We start from the raw sequence: 13,337 nt of genomic DNA, 5'->3' as shown, positions 1-13,337 counted from the left end.
GGTTAGTGGCAGGACACTAGTACTTAACTTTCTTTCACTTTATGCTGTGCCTGCCCCAAGAGAATTCTTCTCAACGACTGGTGTACGGGTCCTGCTGTCCCTCACCTCATGGGTGGTGCCACCCCATCCCTCTGCCCTGCGACCCCAGCTGCCAACAGAGTAGCCTGGCACTTGCATATCCCTGGGTCTAGACCTGGCCTAAGTGCAAGGACTGTCCTATGAGACCCTGCTGGGATAGGAGTAGCATACTGACAGGCTAGTAGTAGATTCATTAGAAGCTTTTTTTTCCTGAAAGGTCAAAATCTTTCAATTCTGAGAGGACAACTTTGCAGCCCTGCTCTGCTCTCCCCCTTCACACCCTGCTGACGGCTCAGTTACTTCTCCGGGTGACTGCCAGCGTCGCTGCAGCTTCTGGGGCAGGGCCAGACCAAGGCACAAGTACGCTTCGGAGTCATACGCAAGATGAGAATTTATTTTCAGCTTGGAAAAGAGTTTTTGAGCCTGGCAAGAAAGCTGATCAATCCAGTGGTCAGATCATTTTCCGGCATATATCAGCTTTGGATGCACCTCTCCAGGGCAGGAGGAGAGTCTGGCAAATCATCGGTAACGTCACTCCCTCTGCAGTGGAGAACCCCAACACTTCTGAAATGGGAAATCACCGTTGGACCAAAAAGCTCTGCTTTTAATGTGATCTAATAATGTGAGGTTGCTGTGAGAATGAGGAAGTCGGAAAGGATACTTTTAATTTCATTAAGTCAGAGTTTCCACCTTTGTGTCATTTCTGACCTTGGAAAGAGACTGGTAAATCCACCCCAAATCCATAATGGCCACTGCCAGAGGAAGCAGTTCAGCAACAGCTCATGGATTAGGGACAGTAAGATCTGTGCTGGCACGTGGGTCTGGAGTGTGAGCGTGCTGTGGTGCCGAGAGCCCTGGACTGCAGTGCCGTCCACCCGGGGAGCAGGTCAGGGCTGGAGAGATCTGCAGCGATCCCTGCAGAGGTTCGGGATTTTATAACCATTTACGCCATCGTGTGTTCAGTTCATTCTGGAGTGAGGCTACTGGGCTGCAGACAACTAGAAGACACCTGGGAGTAAAAGGACACGGCTGGAGAGGGTTGGAGTGCTCTGCCAAGTGCAACTGTGGATGAGATGCAGAGGGACCAGCTGCAGCAAGACACCTGGGCTGCGTGTCTGCAGGCAACACAGCCCCCAGGGCAGAGCTTCTATGCCAGGAAACGCTGGGGCACAGACCCTGCCCTTTGCAGCTCAAATGAGCTTTTGGCAGAACCCAAAGGCAGCAGCCTTTGTCATCTTGAAGTTGTTTCCACTGTTGGCCATCTCAGTTCTCAATCAATAGCCTGTTCCCCCAAATTACTGATACTCAGTTGATCCCAGATATGGCATCTACCAGGTACGATTCTTTCGTTAAAGTGATCTTTAAAAGCAGCTGTTGAATTTGGCCTTCCTTTTTTTCTTTCATTAGCAGCATCTGAAGCTACCCAGTGCTCCAGCCCTGTGCTCCACAGTACAGCTAGTGAATAGCCAAAGTAAAGTTGTAGCCCCGTCCCTGCCAGTGTTGCGTGGAGCCTTACAGGTCATGTGGGTCTGTGTATCCCCCAGAGGCCTTTTCACTAGAAAAAAATATAAAAAATTGACCTAATATTCATTTACCTAAAATCTGATTTTTATGACACGCATCTATGCTTACTACTTAAATATGAAGAGTACAACTTTAAATATTGAGTTAGAAAATCCAGCTTATGTTTACAGAATAAGCTAATCATTAACCCAAGGCTCTAACAAGATTGCCCTATGCCCTGCTGTGCCTGGGGTTGCACCAGCTGAGCCTGAGTGGGCACCGCTCAGGGTTTATCTCAGGGGGATGGCAGGCTGGGCAGAGGCTGTGCTCCCAAGCAAGGTTTCCAGAAAAACAGACTGTGGAATTTTTTGGGTTGTGTCAAAGTGAAGTGAATGACCTGTTTTCTGTCTGTTTGCTGCCTGTCTGCTGGAGTTTGTGTTTGACACCATGTTTTGGTTAATGGTAGGTACCTCAGCCTGTTTGTAGTTCTCGAGCAATGCATGATTACCAAAAAAATCCCCAAATCTTTTTTTTTTTTTTTGACACGGCCAGACTCAGATCCTATGCGAGAGGAAAACAGAAGTAACACTTCTGTTGCTTTCCGTTTAATTTGGGCACAAAAGGATGGGTCTGGGTGTGGATGGACAAGGGCTATTGGCAGGGAAAGTTGTCGTGACGAAGCAATGTGGTCTCTTGAGACGTTGTGAACCCAATGCCAACCCAAAAATACTTTATCTGTGTTGGTTAGTTCCTCAGACTGGGATAATATGTGCTATAAAAATGGTGGTTTGGAGGGTGTTTCATAGCAGATGATGTGTTTGAAAATAGGTCTCTACTAGACCCGGGAGAATTAGCAGCATCCTCTAAAGAAGTCAAGGACTATAGTTTACTGGAGAGACAGGGCGTTACCGAAGGGGGAGGCAGTAGTGATCTGTGAGCTAGAACACCTTGGAATTCGAATTTGCAATCAGCAGTGACTGAGAAATTTCCTACAGACACCAGATTTTGGTTCAACTTTTGCTGCAGCTGAGCCCTGGCATCTCTGGGACGAGGGATGTAAGTGCCGACACCACACTGCAGCGCTTCCCCTCGAACCCGGAGCAGCCCGTGGGTAACATCTGCAGGTTTGGCTGGAGCCACCGTATCCCATTTTCTGCGGTGAGCTGTAAAGTGTAAGGCTCTACTGTAACGACCGGACCCGCAGAAGCCAAACCAAAGCTCCGCCGGCTGCGCTGCCCCAGCCATAGTCAAAGAGCACGAAGACCTCTTCCTAAATATTAAGGTTTGTAGTAGTTTTAATAAAGATTTGGGGATTGACAAGCCATATATATGGTCAGGACAATGTTCTATCAATCATTTGGTCAAATGCTGGAAGAAAAATGTCACTCAAGCAACATGTTCTTTTATTTAGAGTACTGCCTAAATAAGGTCACTTCTTTCATTTAGAATATTTAAGAGTATCATTCATCTTAACATATTCCCAACAAATATTAATTAAAAAAATATTAAATTATTCAATGATGAGAGAAATGTCTGTTTTCAAGAACTCTCATCATTAAAGTAATTTTCAAAATACAAAACCATACCAGGCCTGAAATCTGGGGATGTAGGAATTCCTCTCCTTTTCGAGCCACTCCTAAAGCCTTGCACCGTGTCGGGGGTCAGTAGCCGGCAGCAGGGTCTCTCCCACCATGGCTGGAGTCATGCTGCTTCGCGTTGCAGCTGGGGTGGGAAGTCCTGTTGAATTCATTGTGTTTTCTACCTTGACTCCACGCGTCAAAGCAGGAAGCCATGAAGAGGGCAGAGACGGGCTGAAGCCAAGCAGGGCTGTCATGCAATGTGTACCTTATCTGCCACAGCTTTACATTTTATTTTTCATGAAAACTGCTGTAATATTGAGTTTATAGAAACACCTGGAGCCGAGGGGTTCTGAGACTCTGTTGTCAGATCTGGTGTCACCCGTGGTCCTTTGCCGGTTTTGCAGCCCGAGGGAGAAGTGCGGGCACACCCTGGCAGGGAGGTTCCACCGCTCACGGTGTGTGCGGAGCGAGGGATGCTCCCGTGCTGACGGTGGGCAGGATGCCAGCACAGCTTCTCTTCCTGGGTGTTGTGCGGCTCCAGGGGCTGCACGAGTGAAATGGTGTGTTCAGGATCCATCCATCCCACTTCTGGCACATCCTTGGCCCCTCGAGGTCCCCAGGAGTGAGGATGAGCCCCAGCACGACTAAAATCCCGACATGCAGGATCCATGGGGCAGACAGAGTCAGGGGGATGGTGTGGCTGCAGACCTTGACTCACATTATTTCCCGCTACTAAATACTTCAAAAATCTGAAAATCCCAAGGACTGATGGTGGTGGTGATGTGTACCTCTGAGGCCCTGTTTCTTGATTTTACTACTCCTACGTTAACAAAATGACAGGATTTCCCCTGATTTCTGTCAGCTCTTCATCTTGGTCATTTAGGGATGGACGAGTGTGCTATTGCATTTCCCCTAGGTACGCAAAATAATCCTTGGGGTTTCTCAACTGGATGTAGATTTGTCTCATTTGTATAGAAAACATTTTTCTCTTTTTACAGTTATGGTCTCATCATATCCTAATGTCCTCTCACTCAGCAAGCCTTTCCATTTTCCTACTGCGACACTGAAGAATGATACTTAAAAAAACCCAACCAAACAAAAAAAACAGCCAAGTGGCTAATGACTAAAATAGACAAACCACCATTAAGTAACTGTCACTTAAAGAAATAAGGGAGGGGAACAATGTCTGAAGCCATAAAGCTGTCCCCTTCCCTTGGTTATCTGAATAACAGATGATGTGACATGACTGTGTTGGGTGGAGGGGGCGGGCGGCTCACCCGGCGTCCCTGGATCCCACGATAGGGGAGCGATGCAGGCACATGGAGCAAGGGAAACGGGATGAGCTGTGGCATTTGCACAGCCCTGAGATGACTCCAACTTCGGCACGGCAGCACTCGCTGTCTGGCTGATGAGAACCAGACCGGAGGAGCCTGCGGGCCAAGGGTGAGCGGGGAGGAAGGGTGAGCCCAGGCTGACCCGCTCAGGTCCCTGCTGTGACTCCCCAGCCTTGTGCAGCCTCGAAGCCCCCGGGCACCCCGAGCCCTGCCAGGTTGCCCAAAGCCCCGTCAAACCTGGCCTTGAACCCTTCCAGGGAGGGGGCAGCCACAGCTTCTCTGGGCAACCTGTGCCAGGGCCTCACCACCCTCACAGGGAAGGTTTTCTTCCTTAATGTACATGAAAGGCTGTGTGTTATTTTACTATACATGAAAGGCTGTGTATTATTTTGGAGCCATTCTGCAACTCACAGTGCTAAAGTGAGCCAGCAATATTAATAGGTCTCAGCATTTCAGTGGTAAATCCAGCCAATACCACTCTGGCGAGCTAATGTTAATCAGCTGATGTTGCTGTAACGAACATCAGAAAGAAGTAATAGTTGTCCTTTAGACTGTGATCCTTTAAAAACATCTCCATTTCTGAAATTGCTGTATTCTGTGTAAAGGGAGAGTTGCCGTGTGCTTCCACTTGTGCAACCTGGCAGTTTTGCAACAAAATACCTTGAAAATGAGATTGCTTTGGATCGCACATATATCAAACCCTCTTGTGAAGCAAAGGAAATACCTTGATAAAATGCCAAAATGCCAGAGCTCTCAGACAGATCAGAGTTTACTGCTTCTGTTAGCACAGCAGCATACATACTTTTTATCAAATATTAAAAGCAAATAATAAGTAGTTGGCTACAGTCTTTCCATGAAGAATTTCTTCATTTCTAAATGTGGCTCATAAACTATTTGATGCTTCTACTCCAAGCGCAGTTCAAAATGTCATTTTCTTGCTGAAGCATGCACCAGCATCTTCCTTGTTTCACAAAATAAGAACAAAGGTTAGTAGACCCATTCCTCAGGTGTGATCCTTTATTTGCTCCAGCTGATTGCTATTCTGCTGCATTGCATTGTTTGCTGCAGGTATGAAATGAAGAGCAAGGCCAGGGGCTCTGCTGTGGATCCAAAGAGGTAAGAGACAGGGAGGTTTGGTTTGGTTTGGTTTGGTTTGGTTTGTTCTTCTTCTGAATTTGTGCCTTGTTGCCTGCTGTGGGTTTTCAGAAGGATGCATGTCCAGGATTTGAATTCCTGCAGGGTTTCTGCTTAATTCGGTCTCCTTTGTTTCAAACTAACAAGCTGGAGTAATTTGAAGTGCAATACTTCAGGCAAATAAGAAGTTGAAGCTGCTGCATTGTTGTGATATTTTGGCATAAATAGTATTTTTCCTGTGGAACAAAAGGTGAAAGAGCTCTGGCAGGGGGGCAGAAAAGTGCCTGTGCCCAGGCTCAGCATGGGTCCCTGAGCACAGGGCAGTCAGCAGAGCACTGGGGTGACCCCCAAATTACCCCCTGATTTCCCAGGCTCATGAGGAAGGCAGGTGGCTGAATGTGCCAGGGAGCATGGCAAACCTCATCTAGCATGTCTGTTCCACAGCGTGCTTAGGGAAGAGATTGTTACCGGTACTACTTCCCAAATCCTCTTTTATTTTATTTTTCACTAAAGTGGCTACATGATGCTTTCTGCTGTTATGATAATGCTGTTGTGTGCTCCTGGTATATGAACTGGGCACTTGAGCTCTTTGGAGAGAGGGAAATAAGGTCTAAGGGAAGGTTTCCACAATAAAATATCAAGTTTTTATCATTGGGTGAAAGGCCACTTGTGCAAATCCTTGTGGGTCTTCAGCTGTGAAACAGCATACAAGTCTAACGCTTTGCATTTAGTTAAAAATGAAGAGTGCTGGGATTTGGCCTGTGAAGGCCAATTTACAATACTGAAGGGACAAGTTTGGCCCAGAGAAATGCCGGTTGGTTATGGGTAAGTGAAGAGATATTTGTGATATTTGCTGGGCTCTTTCCTTTTTTATTAGACATATAAGAGTGGTTTAGTGGCTGTCAAAAGCGTTGTTTATGCTAAGGCTTGGGAAGCTATGTCTTGTCTGGCAATACAGGGTCATAAAATGTAAAGAGATTAATGGACATCTATATTTTAAAAAAATCTACAATTAGCTATTTTCTTTCTTTTTGAAGGTATTTCTTTCTTAGATGAAGGCATCAGAGTTGCCTCTATTTGGTTTCTAATACCAAGTATTTCTAATTCCAGTAAACATTTAAAACTGTTATGTCTTTGATATTAGTTTGAAAACAGTGTTATTTATGATGATCTAATTTACTTTTTGGGGACTGTTATAGATTGTTTTGTTAAGAACTAAGATTTAAAAATTGATAGAATTCAAGTGTTGGTAAGGAGGGTAAACGAAAATGTCTGTTCATGGAGTTTGCCAAAGCCTGTAGCAAGTGGTGGAAATCCTCTAACTTAACGCTGGCGTGACGCTTTACTTGGAAGGGTTCTCCTCGCCTGCAGGGTGTCCTCTATATTGTAGCCACGTTCCCCGTTCTGAGGGACTTCAGCACAGCTTTGGCTAGCTGTGGACGAGTCGAGAGCTTGCACCCTCCCAGGGCGTGTCGAAGGGAACAGCCGGACGTTCGGGGAAGCCGTGGTATCCGCCACCGTAAAGCAAAACACAGGCGGTGCAGACACAGGGAGCGGGTGGTGCCTCTCGTAGATCTTGTAGCTGGGTAGCTAAAATTTGAAATAGTACATCTAGAGATGAGATAAAAGTGTCTAAAATTTGAAATATTGTTTAGAGATGAGATAAAGGTGTCTGAAGCGATGGTTATACAAGGCGCTCGGGTGGGATGCTGGTGTGCTGAGGCTGGCAGGAGACGTGGGTCTGGCCATGCCCTCCTCACCCGTGAGGCTTGCACCCTGTTTGCACAGCTGGATGGGGGGGGGGGGGGGGGGCAAGGTGGCTGCTTGGCCTTCCTTAGAGGCTGCTAATTAACTGACTGCTTTAGATGGGCTGCTTTGTGGCTTCGCGGCGATTAACTGAATTCTTTAGATGGTCTGTGCTGTGGTTTCATAAAATCTGGAGGCTGCAGAGGAGGAGGTTGGTGAAATCAGAGTGGGGCACCCACAGCGTGGCCAGGCTGTGACCAGCACGGTGGCTTCTCTGTGTGCTGCAGCCGTGGAGACGCTGCGAGTCACTGCCTGCACGGGGCTGGCGTACCAGGTGTGGATAAACACATCTATGTGGGATTAGGAGGATAAGAAAAGCTCTTGTACATGTAGCACACTCATGACCCTCTGCTTTACTCTTGTATTTACTTGGAAATCCAGCCTGGCATGAACAGAACACCTCCCAAAATAAGTCACCGGCACTGAAGAAGAAGAAGGGGAGAATCCATGTGAAACTTCTGGCTGGGTGACACGAATCTCAATTTGTTAAGGATTAGTGACTTTTGAAAACATTAGCAGTGGTTTTGGTCACTTTCAGAAGCCTTACTGCAGGGGGGTGTATACACCACCTGGGAGGAGAAAAATAATTCCCTTCTGTATTAAATTCAGTTCTAGTCTCCCTGCTGGAGTGAGGCGAAAAAATAAGAGAAGCAAGAGAGAATGAGCCTCCTGATGGAAGTTATAACCAGTGAGGGTTTATGGTGAAGTTACCTTCATAAACTGAGGGACCATTTGATAATCTGCCTTATAAAGTGGTATCAAAGAGACAGTTCTGCGTGGATTTATAGAAAGGGTGAAGGATTATTGAAGGAGATCAGTAATAAATATTTCTCCACTAGGATGTCAAAGGGGTGAGGTTAAGTCAAACCACCTTTAATATCATTAGGGGTGTGGAAGGGAAAGCTAATTACACGATCAGATGACACAGCTCGGTGGGGATCCCACAAACCCCAGACAAGTTAGTGAGTCGGGCAGGGGAGAAGCGACAGGGAGAGACGGGGCAGCGAGCTGCCAGGCTGCTCCGAAACACCCCAGCTGTGCCCACCGGAGACCTGGTGTGAGCGATGGAGGGGTGAGAGGCATCAATGTGTAGAACAGTGTGGGGATTTCTGGCTGGAGACACCTGCAACCCATGTACTGGCGGTGAAAGCCTTCCTCCGGAAAGCTGCTGCGCAGCGCTGGGATGTGCCGTCGGCACCACAGTACCGGCAAACCTCAGAGCTTACGGGGAGCCTCACCCAGAAGATAAGTGAGAGAGAGAAATGAGGAAGGTTTCCAGGAATTAATATTTAATTTGGCGGAGTTGGTGTGGACAGGAATGTGATATTGCTCTGAAAGAACAGGGAGGTTGTGAAAAGCAGGGAAGGAGAGGAGTTGTGCTGGCTGTTGGCCAGGCAGTGGGATGCTAACAGGTAGAACTGAAAAAGAAAATTAAATAAAGCACTGGGCCTGAAAACCTGCAGAAAAGGTCCGTGGTGGTATGTTGCACTGCAAAAGGATTGCCCGGGGAGAGGAGGGTGACCCCATTGGCTGGAACTTGCTGACATGAGACTGCACAAAGCTCCAGAAAACATGTTGGGAAGTGACAGCACACGCTTCCTTTTAGCAAATGGAGATAAACCTTTTTCATTCCTAAAAACCTATGACTCTGCTATATTAGGCATCTGCATTTGTCTCATGTGAACGAGGCTTAAATCATGGCATTGTCAAGAAGTCTGCCATTTGAGAGGTTGGCACTGGCAGAATTGTTGCAATAACAAACCCGTATTCCTCAGGAAATAATAAATACTTCAGTCTGCTGATCCACTTCTTAAAGTCCTTGGGACTTAGGAGAAATGAAATTAGTCATGAATCTCAGGGGGAAAATGGCATTTTGAAGGGCTGTAGCGTACTCAGACTGAAGATCTTCATTATTCCAATGGTGAAGAATGAGATTTTGAAAGTAATGCCAAACAGCAAAGCTGTTAGTGACAATTAACTGTGTCACAGGTCTTATACCAGTATTTGATACTGAAGAAAAGGTATTTTGGTAAACAGAAGGGCAGGGTGGGGTCTGAACTGGTAACCTCATCAGTCCTGTAAGTTAGCATTAATGGAGCACTGTATACTGCTCCTGATAGGAAACAAGAATGTTTCTGGTTCCAGATTCACAAATCAAGTTAATTAGAAGGTGAAATAAAGATATTATCCTGTATTAAGAAAGAAATGCATGGGAGCACGGCTGGCTTGCCTGTTTTAAATGCCATGCTTTAAATGCCATGCTTATGCTGGCATGTGTCCAAGGAGCAAAGTAGTCTTGAGTATAAACAGACTGTAAGAATCAGCTGTTTGGAGGATTCGTCAGCTTGCTCTCCAGAGCGCTCGCTGGCTCACTTTAAAACTAGCTATTATTTTATGCCTGGATACATTTAGTTTAAAAAAAAAAAAAATACAGCAGAAAGGCCTTTCATAGCTATCAACATTGTTTGGGATTTAACTTCTGAAAGGAAAAAATGTAAAACACAGAAGCCAGAGAAGTATCAGTCATTTTACCTGCTGTACTGAGCATTTATATACTGCCCGTCTTCCATATTCAGGAGTTACATTCCTTGAGCCAACCTCCTCCTCCTCCTTATGGTTGAACGGGATGATCTTTTTAGGTCTTTCCCAACCTAAATGGTTCAAGGATTCTCTATCAGAAACTGAGGAGCTCCGGCTGCTGCCCATCGACACCGGAGCTGATGCACCCACAGCCCCCGCAGGTCTGCGCCCCACTTACACCGTTCCTCATGGGAAGCAGGAGAGTTGCCTAAACAACACAGAAGGTACAAGAGGCTCTTTCTCAGCCTGTTTATTATTACAAATTACACTGGTTTTTAATATAAAAATAGTAGGATCCTGCTACTTGTTCTCATACGAGGGAAGAGACCTTTGTTTCCAGTCTGGATCTGTTCGACATGAGATACAGCAGGAAAGCAAAGCTGTTCTCTCCAAACACTGGGATGAAAACGAAGAGAGAGGATACTTTATCTCTGAACTAGGGAGGGAAGAGATTGTCCATATGTTTCCCACATTTCCTCCAATTCAGATAACCCTTTACAGATTAATCAAAGTGTCCTCATTCTTTTCAAACAAAACACAACGCTCCTGCCCCTGAAAAGTTTTAAAAATCAATATTTTTCAAAATGAAGCCAAAGATCTGACCAAACTTCAGGAAAATAATGAAAAGGACAGTGTCAGGTGTCTGGTCAGACAAACGTCAGCTTTAATAAGTAAGTATTAAAGTTGCTTATATATTCGGAACAGAAAACCATTCAATAAAAGCAAACAGCACTGTAGGGTCAGTTCTGTTCTGATGGAAATGGCCTGGATTTTTCCCTTTTCACTGGAGAAAAAAGTAGAATTCAGGAAGTTGCAAATGGATTCTTTTTTCTCTGTTTTACATGTTACTAGATCATCATTTGAACAGGTAGCTTCAGCTTAATATATTAGCTTCCTTTTTTTTTCCCCCCATTGTCATTCATCATCATTCTTATCTCACAGATGAAAAAAAACATTTAATTGCACGGCTTTTGTATGTGGTGTCAGGGATGATCCTCTCCTTCCCTTGCCATTGCATGCTGCCAGCGCATGTGCTTTCCAGGTGGCTTCAGTTGCTCCTTCTCTGAGAAGATAAAGCCTTTTATCCTCTAGTTAGCCCTCAGTGGGGGCCAGCAATTTTCTCCCATATTTAAGGCCAGCCTCTTCTCTCCCCTGCCCGCAGCGCCGGCAGCCTGGGTCCCCGCTGACAGTTCCAGGTGGCCCCACCGTTGGCTGTGCCGTGAGCAGTTCTGCCCCTCGGTTTGGGGCCCGGGTGCCGGAGGGGGGTTGGCTGCAGGGAGAGGGGAGCTGGGGAGTGTTGGGGCTCCCTGGGAACGTGAGGCCGAGGCTCCCGGGAGCCGCTGGTGCCAGCTCCAGGCTTGAACCGAGCCCGTCCTGTGGGACCACAGAGCAGGGCAGCCCCCCAGTCCCGGGATGCGTGCCCGCCCCCAGGGGCTTTCTGCCCTTTGCTCCCAGCTTGGTAAAAAATTCTAGTGGAGAAATTGAACCCAACAGTCCCTAAAGGGTGCTGGCTTTAAAGACTCCCAGGTGGGGATGAGCAACCTCGACTCCTGCCATCACTAAACTTTGGAGAAAGCACGCCACACAGATTATTGCTCGCATTTCCAGCAGCGTCCAGGTTGTCCCATGTCTTTTGGAAGTGAAATATTTAACGGTCTCCTTAATTTTTAGTGATTGCTGTATGAAAATCATATTAGAAATCTCATTTTTACAGTACAAAGTATTTTAATCATGATCTGATTTTCTTTTTCTAGAAATAGACTAATTTGGGTGTTTTGTGGTTCCCAGGTGCACTCCCAAGTTTGTTCCCTTTGGCAAAAGGTTTATTAAGGCTTCACCATCTCATCAAAAGCACAGACACAAGCGTTGAAAAATGCACAGGGTCTCTGGGGCAGTGGAAACATTAATTTATAAAAGGTTTTAGCATGTCATAGCCCTTTGCTGTGAAATGAGAAAGGAAGAAATGCAAATCAGCCTGCTGCAGCTAACAGACAGGAACGTGCCCAAAACCGGAGTGAAGCTGTTTTCAAAGGGCATCAGCACAAACACAGCTCGTGTCGTGGGGTCGGGATCATGTAGTGAGTAAACATTTTTGTACTGTGCAATCCTGATATTTTTAACTATGGATGATACCAGTGATGGAAATGCCTCTTGGTGAGATGTATGCTAGTGGGGTCGTATTTCAGAATATTGGTAAGAGAGAGAACTTTGTATATTTTGTTTCTGCTCAGCCCCATGTCCGCCACCGTTGAAGCAGAAGTCCAGTGGATGCCCCGTTTGTTTATCAAAGAGCAAACTAGTTTGGAAAGATGTTGACCAGTTTTATAAATTCCCTCATATGAGAGCACTGATATTTTTAGGGGGTTATATATAGCACAATGGTCTGTGTGCCTTTCTGGCTCCTTTTAGTCAAGAAATTTGTAGAGCTTTCACTGAAGTTGGGAGGTTTATAGATGAGGTTTGTGACAGCAGTGGCTGGTGTGGCTTTGTGAGACCCCAGGAACAAAGTGGGGTACTGTCAGGCTGTAGGTGCCTGCGTGGGTTTGCTGCACAAAGTGGCTTTTCCCTGTCAGCATTTCTAATGATTTTTCCATGGGGTTTACAAAGATTTTTATTTTTTTTTCCTGTGTCAGTGGGGCTTCTGCACTGAGCTACCTGTGACTCTTAGGAACTGGCTGCGTCCCTGCTGACTTCAGCACACAATATCGCTGGAGAATTATTTCATTTTGGCTCTTGTTACTTCTTGGCTACACTGTTCTCTTTCAGGTCCCATTCTGTTGAATATTGGATGCCCTAATCGGGAAATACCGTATATGCGAGTGATAGGCAAGTGTATGTGCCAGTTCCATCCTTCATAACACATGAATGCTGTGAAGTACATAAATGGTATTTCTTACATTTCTGCTTCTTGTTCAAACTCTTAAGAGTGTGAACCTTAATGAGAGTTACTTGCCTCAAAAAAGCTGAAATTCTCTGTAAAAAAAAATTACTGATTTTAAACATGGAGCCTTTCAGCATTATGGAGGATATTTGGGTTCAGAACAGCAGTTTGCTTTATGAATTTTTCATCTGTTCTGCAGCCAGTATACTTTGTGTAATTATGAAATTGTGTTATTGACTCAATGAAGTAGAGTTGTTTACAACCCGTGACCAATTGTACACCCTGTTTTTTCCAGCAGTTACCCTGACAGCTGTTGAACTGGACGTTTGTTTGAGTCTTTGCTTTGGCAGTGGGTGATGACGCTGGGATGGGCTCGCCGGGGGCTGGAGAGCAGCATGGAGCTGCCCGGCACCTGCTGCCCAGCGCCAGGAGGCTCAGCAG

The sequence above is a fragment of the Strix aluco genome, chromosome 9 (assembly GCF_031877795.1).
Source record: "Strix aluco isolate bStrAlu1 chromosome 9, bStrAlu1.hap1, whole genome shotgun sequence".
Classification (NCBI taxonomy): Eukaryota; Metazoa; Chordata; class Aves; order Strigiformes; family Strigidae; genus Strix; species Strix aluco.
Note: the sequence above shows the minus strand (reverse complement) of the source record.